Genomic DNA, 9,052 nt, shown 5'->3' with positions numbered 1-9,052 from the left:
GCTTAAATTTTCATGTACTGATTAAAAGTTGTTTCCATCACATTTTCAACTACCTCACACAAAAACGGTTGCATTGTGCCTCCCGGGTGGCGCAGTGGTTAAGGGCACTGTACTGCAGCAGCAGCTGTGCCATCAGAGACTCTGGGTTCGTGCCCAGGCTCTGTCGTAACCGGCCGCGACCAGGAGGTCCGTGGGGCGACGCACAATTGGCCTAGCGTCGTCCGGTTTAGGGAGGGTTTGGCCAGTAGGGATATCCTTGTCTCATTGCGCACCAGCAACTCCTGTGGCGTGTCGGGCGCAGTGCACGCTAACCAAGGTTGCCAGGTGCACGGTGTTTCCTTCGACACATTGGTGCGGCTGGCTTCTGGGTTGGATGCGCGCTGTGTTATGAAGCAGTGCGGCTTGGTTGGGTTGTGTATCGGAGGACGCATGACTTTCAACCTTCGTCTCTCCCGAGCCCATACGGGAGTTGTGGAGATGAGACAAGATAGTAGCTTCTAACAATTGGATACCATGAAATTGGGGAGAAAAATGGCTAAAAAAAATTACAAACTTGCATTAAATAGCATGTGCCTCTGGTCCTGGCACGTGCGCTCTAGTCAACAGCTCGAATAAACAGTGCGAGTAGGTTGTGCGGGTAGGCTGGTCTGCACAAGATTATTCATATTTTTATTTGTCAAGCATCAATAAGGCCCTCGATATGTATTGGAAATTAGCATCAATATTACTGTGCACTTTCACCACCCTGTGAAGTTTATATTAATTTATTCTATCTGTAGATAACTTCTGGCTTGAATCCCGCTAACGGGATCGATATGACAACGCCAGTGAAGGTGCAGGGCACCAAATTCAAAACAACAGAAATCGCATAATTAAAATTCCTCAAACATAGAAGTATTTTACACCATTTTAAATATAAACTTGTTGTTAATCCCACCGCAGTGTGCGATTTCAAAAAGGCTTTACGACAAAAGCACACCAAACAATTATGTTAGGTCTGCACCTAGTCACAGAAAAACACAGCCATTTTTCCAACCAAAGAGAGGACTCACAAAAAGCAGAAATAGAGAAAATTAATCACTAACCTTTGATGATCTTCATCAGATGACACTCATAGGACTTCATGTTACACAATACATGTATGTTTGGTTCGATAAAGTTCATATTTATATACAAACTATGGATGGAAACGTGGTCAATGAAAGCAAGCCTGAGAGGCCGTAGATTTGTTCAATGTGGGATAATTCTATACTTGCCGTTCTTGTTTAGTTTTTGCTAAAATTAGGCCAATAACATTTAGAATTTAAAGCAGCTATCCACAGGTCGTGGGCTACACTATGCCGCCCCTCTTCTTGTGTCATGTTTTCACTGAGCCGCCTTGGGCTGGCCTTCTGGGTAAACTGTGTCTTTGCGCCAATCCTGCCTACACGAATGACCCCTCTTCCCCAGAGCTGGAGAGGAAGTAAAATTAACTTGAAATGTAACATTACAGCTGCCAGAAACAATCAGAGCAGACGAAGTCAACATGCATCATCTCTGTTCTTGGATCTGAATCAATTCAAGTCAAAAGAGAAAAAGAAGCGAAAAAAAGATTGCTCATGACCAATCCAGGAACCGGATAAACATAGGAATTAATTTTGAAAGGTGGAAGAGAAATGGCCACCATTCTCATGGACTGGTAACCTTAGGTAAGTGTTGGGTTGCATTTTTAGCCTGCTAACCTTAGTGTGTTCAATGTTCAAGTTAGCTATCATCTTCTGTATTCGGGCTGTTTTGTACTCAAGGGAAATGAAATGATAGCATCAAGTAGCTACACTGCATAAACTCCACAAGATGCCAAATGCCTTTATTTCAACTAGCTGACATTAGCTAGCTAAAGCTAGATATACAGATTATTGACATGATAGTGTTTTGTTTAGATGGTAGTGCTAACTTAGTTAGCTAGGTGGTCAACATAATTTTGGGCCAAGGACCACCCCAAAAAATGCATCTAGCTATAACATTTGGCACAGTAACATTACACAAACATGTATTTCTCAGGGAGATACTGGTAGAGACCTTTTCGAGGTAACCCGAGGCTGTACAAGTTGTGGTTGTACAAACGCCAAAACTGAAAGGGAGATAAGAAATGCTGTATGCATTTTCTGTTATGTTTTGTAATTCGACCAAAATAGTTAGCTATGTTTGCCTGTTCAGCACATTGCCTGCCTATATACAGCATTGATTCCTACCGAGTGTGAACTACCCACCAGAATGACAATGAAAACCCACTGTGGTCAGTAAACAATGGCTCATTGTTTCAGTATGATATGTTGGATGAATTAATAAAGACAGACACCAATGTCAAGTTCAATAGCCTTGTTCAAGCATTGTACAAATCCCTACATGCGGAGTCTGGCAGACATTCAGACAACCAATCGAGGCAGAGTAATTCACCACGAACGGTGAACACAGAGAGCCCCATAGCATGTAAATACTGTGGGAATACACACACAAAGAGCACTGCCCTGCCTACAGAAAACCATGCAGAGCTTGTGGAACTAATAATCACTTTGCAAAAGTGTGTTTCAAAAGCAAATGAAGGGTGAGTGAGGGCAATATTCACTGTGTTGATGATGTCACTCAATGTTCAGAACAGTGAAAGTGACATTTACATGCATGAATCCATTGGAGTTGTACACTCAAGAGGGAAGAAATTGTTCATGACACTACGATTACACAACAAGCAACAACAATGTCAACTGGATTCCGGTGCTACATGCAACATAATGAGCTACAAAGACAAAAATCAATCTGGCATCTGACAAAATCAAATCAAATGTATTTATATAGCCCTTCGTACATCAGTTGATATCTCAAAGTGCTGTACAGAAACCCAGCCTAAAACCCCAAACAGCAAGCAATGCAGGTGTAGAAGCACGGTGGCTAGGAAAAACTCCCTAGAAAGGCCAAAACCTAGGAAGAAACCTAGAGAGGAACCAGGCTATGTGGGGTGGCCAGTCCTCTTCTGGCTGTGCCGGGTGGAGATTATAACAGAACATGGCCAAGATGTTCAAATGTTCATAAATGATCAGCATGGTTGAATAATAATAAGGCAGAACAGTTGAAACTGGTGCAGCAGCACGGCCAGGTGGACTGGGGACAGCAAGGAGTCATCATGTCAGGTAGTCCTGGACACACATCTATTGCCCAGCGACACTAGACTAAAGCTGTACTCAGGAGAACTAATGTGCTCTATGGGCATCTTTGAGACCAAATGTGTTATTCGGGGACGCAATCACAAGCTGGAGTTTGAGATTGTGAAAACCAGTCAACATCCTCTCCTCTCAGGCTCTACATGCGAACGCCTGGGACTGATGCAGTTCACCGTACCAAATGACCTGCACATTGTGGAGCATGTCCAGCATGGACCCCTGTCCAAAGAACAACTACTCAGCAGATATGACGATGTATTCAACAGGCCTGTTGAATCAGTGCCTGTGGAGGTACACTTTGAATTGGATGAGACAGTCACTCCAGTCCAGTGTGCTCCTCGCATTGTGCCCATTGCAATGAAAGTGGCTGTGAAGGCCCAGCTGAACAAGTATGAGGCCGATGGCCACATGACATCTGTGACTGAACCAGCAATATGGTCATAGTGACAGAGAAGCTGAGGGTCTGCATCTGAACCAAGCACTGAAACGATCCCACTACATCATGCCAACACTAGAGGATGTCCTCTATAAGCTTTCCAAGGCCAGGATTTTCACCTTGGTTGATGCCCGAGATGCATTCCTTCAATGCAAGCTGGACGATGCAAGCAGCTTCATGACTACCTTCTGGACCCCATGGGGTCGGAAACATTGGCTCAAGCTCCCGTTTGGTATCTGAGTGGCGCCTGAGGTATACCAACGCAAGCAGCACAAGTTACTGGCTGGGCTCAAGGGTATTGAACCCATCGCCGATGATGTCCTGATCGTAGGCTGTAGTAACACAGACGAAGAAGCAGAACGCGACCACGATGTGAAGCTCCTGGCACTGATGGAGCGCTGCCGATCAGTTAAGCTTTGTCTTGGCCTGAAGAAGCTGCAGTTCAAGGAATAAAGACAGACACCAAGTTCAATAGCCTTGATCAAGCATTGTACAAATCCCTACAAGCGGAGTCCGGAGAACAGTCCGGCTAGTCGATTACCTATCAACTAGACTCCGTAACACTCATCTGCACGACATATAGGTGGACTATGGGCCATCAAGTCATATGATGGTTATGTTCAAATTACACTGGTCATAGCACAACCCCAACTCCAATGTAACGTAACAGATACATAGAAAACGGTTGAAGCCCAAATGGCAACCTATTCCCTACATATTGAACTATGTTTGACACCCCCAGCCCCTGAGAAGCAGGGGGTCTCTATACGGTGACTTATGTTCATTTTAAAATACTGTAGAGACATTTCTAAAGTTGTCCTTTTGGAATCAATCCATTCTCTCTTCACACAACAGGATATCAAATAACTCTAATTACATAACTCTGAAAATCCAAAACACCCTAATAAATAAACTATTTTTTAAAGATGAACAACCATTTTTGTTTTTTTTGTCTGGCACATGGTAATCTTAAGGGAAAAAACATGCAGTTCTGCTCATTTCCCAATGTCAACCTATAATGCACAGGATAGCTTAGACCTGTTGGATGGAGGAAAATGTCAGCCATAGACAGTGGTATAAAGTACTTTAGTAAAAATACTCAGACACAAATACTCAACGGCTCAGACACGAGACGCATTAGGCAGGGTTTACTGGCAATCACAGACTACAAAAAGAAAACCACCCACGTCACGGACACCGTCGTCTTGCTTCCAGACAAACAAAACACCTTCTTTGCCCACTTTGAGGATAATAGAGTGCCACCGACACGGCCCGCTACCAAGGACTGCGAACCCTCTTTCTCTGTGGCCGACATGAGTAAGACATTTAAAAGTATTAAACCTTGCAAGGCTGCCGGCCAAGACGGTATCTGGAGCATCAGTATTTGTGGGTTTGATTAGAGACTTGGCCAGAAACAAAGAACTTTCTTCTGAAACTCGTCAGTCTATTTTTGTTCTGAGAAATTAAGGCTATTCCATGCGAGAAATTGCCAAGAAACTGAAGATCTCGTACAATGCTGTGTACTACTCCCGTCACAGAACAGCGCAAACTGGCTCTAACCAGAATAGAAAGAGGAGTGGGAGGCCCTAGTGCACAACTGTTGATTTTTACACAAAAGATTTGTGATTCGTTTTTAAATGTTTAATGTTAAATGCCGCAAGTAGTCCAAGTCATCCAAGGTTCTGTTACTCCGGCAGTGTTGATGCTGAAGAGGGAGAAATAATCACTGGAATGCATTGAAATCACAAATAAAGTATTGATTGTAACTCAATGTAATTGTATATTCATTTCTCAAGTTTCATCAGGAAAAGGTCAAATATTTGTAACAAGTGTAATATCTACCATTCTGTATGAACAAAAGTTTCTTACCAAGCCCTTTGCACTGATGTTCCTGGAGAAACTCTTGCTTGCTTGGTAGTGGGACGAGTCTGAGTTCATTAAACAAATTGTTACTTCAATAGTACACAGTACAATGCAATGTCATATTCCCGTATACACCCCACTGTATCCTGTGCATATACCAAATAAACATTGATACGAGTAAATTAGTGATAACATACGCACTGTTTATGAATTTAACCAATTCACCATCAATTAATTGATGGTTGGTAACATACTGGCCATGGTCTCACCTGAGATAGAGCAAAGAAGTAGGTAATTTACTGGCCATGGTCTCACCTGAGATAGAGCAAAGAAGTTGGTAATTTACTGGCTATGGTCTCACCTGAGATAGAGCAAAGAGGTAGGTAATTTACTGGCCATGGTCTCAGATGAGCGAGAAAAGCGAGGTAATATACTGGCCATGGTCTCACCTGAGAGAGAGTAAAGAGGTAGGTAATTTTCTGGCCATGGTCTCACCTGAGAGAGAGCAAAGAGGTAGGTCATTTTCTGGCCATGGTCTCACCTGAGAGAGAGCAAAGAGGTAGGTAATTTACTGGCCATGGTCTCAGATGAGCGAGAAAAGCGAGGTAATATACTGGCCTTGGACTCACCTGAGAGAGAGCAAAGAGGTAGTAATTTTCTGGCCATGATCTCACCTGAGAGAGAGCAAAGAGGTAGGTAATTTTCTGGCCATGGTCTCACCTGAGAGAGAGCAAAGAGAGAGGTAATTTTCTGGCCATGGTCTCACCTGAGAGAGCAAAGAGGTAGGTAATTTTCTGGCCATGATCTCACCCGAGAGAGCAAAGAGGTAGGTAATTTTCTGGCCATGGTCTCACCTGAGAGAGAGCAAAGAGGTAGGTAATTTTCTGGCCATGATCTCACCTGAGAGAGAGCAAAGAGGTAGGTAATTTTCTGGCCATGGTCTCACCTGAGAGAGCAAAGAGGTAGGTAATTTTCTGGCCATGGTCTCACCTGAGAGAGAGCAAAGAGGTAGGTAATTTACTGGCCATGGTCTCACCTGAGAGAGAGCAAAGAGGTAGGTAATTTTCTGGCCATGATCTCACCTGAGAGAGAGCAAAGAGTTAGGTAATTTTCTGGCCATGGTCTCACCTGAGAGAGCAAAGAGGTAGGTAATTTTCTGGCCATGGTCTCACCTGAGAGAGAGCAAAGAGGTAGGTAATTTACTGGCCATGGTCTCAACTGAGAGAGAGCAAAGAGGTAGGTAATTTTCTGGCCATGATCTCACCTGAGAGAGAGCAAAGAGGTAGGTAATTTTCTGGCCATGGTCTCACCTGAGAGAGCAAAGAGGTAGGTAATTTTCTGGCCATGGTCTCACCTGAGAGAGAGCAAAGAGGTAGGTAATTTACTGGCCATGGTCTCACCTGAGAGAGAGCAAAGAGGTAGGTAATTTACTGGCCATGGTCTCACCTGAGAGAGAGCAAAGAGGTAGGTAATTTTCTGGCCATGATCTCACCTGAGAGAGAGCAAACAGGTAGGTAATTTTCTGGCCATGGTCTCACCTGAGAGAGCAAAGAGGTAGGTAATTTTCTGGCCATGGTCTCACCTGAGAGAGAGCAAAGAGGTAGGTAATATACTGGCCATGGTCTCAGATGAGCGAGAAAAGCGAGGTAATATACGGGCCTTGGACTCACCTGAGAGAGCGAAGGTAGGTAATATTTTCTAAATGTAATTGTATATTAATTTCTCAAGTATACTCAAAATACTTGTAAAGAGCGTAACGTCTGCCACTGTGTATGCACATGTTTCTTACCAAGCCCTTTGCACTGATGTTCCTGGAGATACTCTTGCTTGGTTGGTTGTGAGAAAGGAGGGACGAGTCTGTGGGGGGTTGTTGGCACTGAGTTGACTACAGCTAAATGTAGAGGCAGTACCATCAAATAAGTTAGTGTTGGTCACAACAGTGTCCTTTTACATACAGTGCATTCGGAAAGTTTTCAGACCTTCACTTTTTCCACATTTTGTTACGTTACAACATTATTCTAAAGTGGATTAAATTAAATGTTTTCCCCATTAATCTACACACAATAATCCAAAATGACAAAGTGAAAATAGGTTTTTAGAAAAGTATAAAAAATAAAACACAGAAATGTTTTATGTATTCAGAAATTGAGCTCAGGTGCCTCCTGTTTCCATAGATCATCCTTGAAATGTTTCTACAACTTGATTGGAGTCCACCTGTGGTAAATTCAATTGATTGGACATGATTTGGAAAGGAAAACACCTGTCTATATAAGGTCCCACAGTTGAGAGTGCAAGTCAGAGCAAAAACCAAGCCACGAGGTCGAAGGAGTTGCCCGTAGAGCACAGAGACAAGATTGTATTGAGGCACAGCTCTGGGGAATGGTACCAACATATTTCTACAGCATTGAAGGTCTCCAAGAACACAGTGTTCTCCATCATTCTTAAATGGAAGAAGTTTGGAACCACAAAGACTCCTCCGAGAGCTGGCCGCCCAACCAGACTGAACAATCAGGGGAGAAGGGCCTTGGTCAGGGAGGTGACCAAGAACCCAATGTTCACTGACAGAGCTCCAGAGGTCCTCTGTGGAGATGGGAGAACCTTCCAGAAGGACAACCATCTCTGCAGCACTCCAACAAACAGGCGTTTATGGCCTTTATGGTAGGGTGGCCGGACGGATGCCACTCCTCGGTAAATGCACATGACAGCCCCCTTGGAGTTTGCCTAAACACTCTCTGACCATAAGAAACCAGATTGAACTCTTTGGCCTGAATGCCAAACTTCACATCTGGAGGAAACCTGGCACCATCTCTACAGTGAAGCATGGTGGTGGCAGCATCATGCTGTGGGGATGTTTTTCAGCGGCAGGGACATGGAGACTAGTCAGGATCGAGGGAAAGATTAATGGAGAAAAGTCCAGAGAGATCCTTGATGAAAACCTGCTCCAGAGCGATCAGGACCTCAGACAGGGGCAAAGATTCACCTTCCAACAGGACAACGATCCTAATTACACAGCCAAGACAATGCAGGAGTGGACTTGAACCCAATCAAACATCTCTGGAGAGACCCTGAAAATAGCTGTGCAGCGACACTCCCCATCCAACCTGACAGAGCTTAAGAGGATCTGCAGAGAAGAGTGTGAGAAACTCCCCAATAAAGGTGTGCCAAGCTTGTAGCATCATACCCAAGAAGACTCAAGGCTGTAATCGCTGCCAGAAGGTGCTTCAACAAAGTATTGAGTAAAGGATAAAGGATAAAATAATTTTATCAATTTTATCAATTGTATAATGAGGCTGTAACAGTCAAGGAGTCAGAATACTTTCCAAATTATAGGATGTGGTGGTGTAACATTTCATGCTAATTAAACCATCGAATGAGTCATGATTTTATGGCCCACCAATGTGTCATGTAGATTAGCAATTTTTTACTTGACTGGCCATGCTGGATATTCATTGTCTTTCTGGTAGGTAGTTCAGACTAGGTAGGAATCAATGCTGTATATACGCAGGCAATGTGATGTACAGGCAAATGTAGCCAACTATTTTGTTCGATGAACAACTAA

The sequence above is a fragment of the Oncorhynchus kisutch genome, linkage group LG13, assembly GCF_002021735.2.
Source record: "Oncorhynchus kisutch isolate 150728-3 linkage group LG13, Okis_V2, whole genome shotgun sequence".
Classification (NCBI taxonomy): Eukaryota; Metazoa; Chordata; class Actinopteri; order Salmoniformes; family Salmonidae; genus Oncorhynchus; species Oncorhynchus kisutch.
This window is presented reverse-complemented; position numbering follows the sequence as displayed.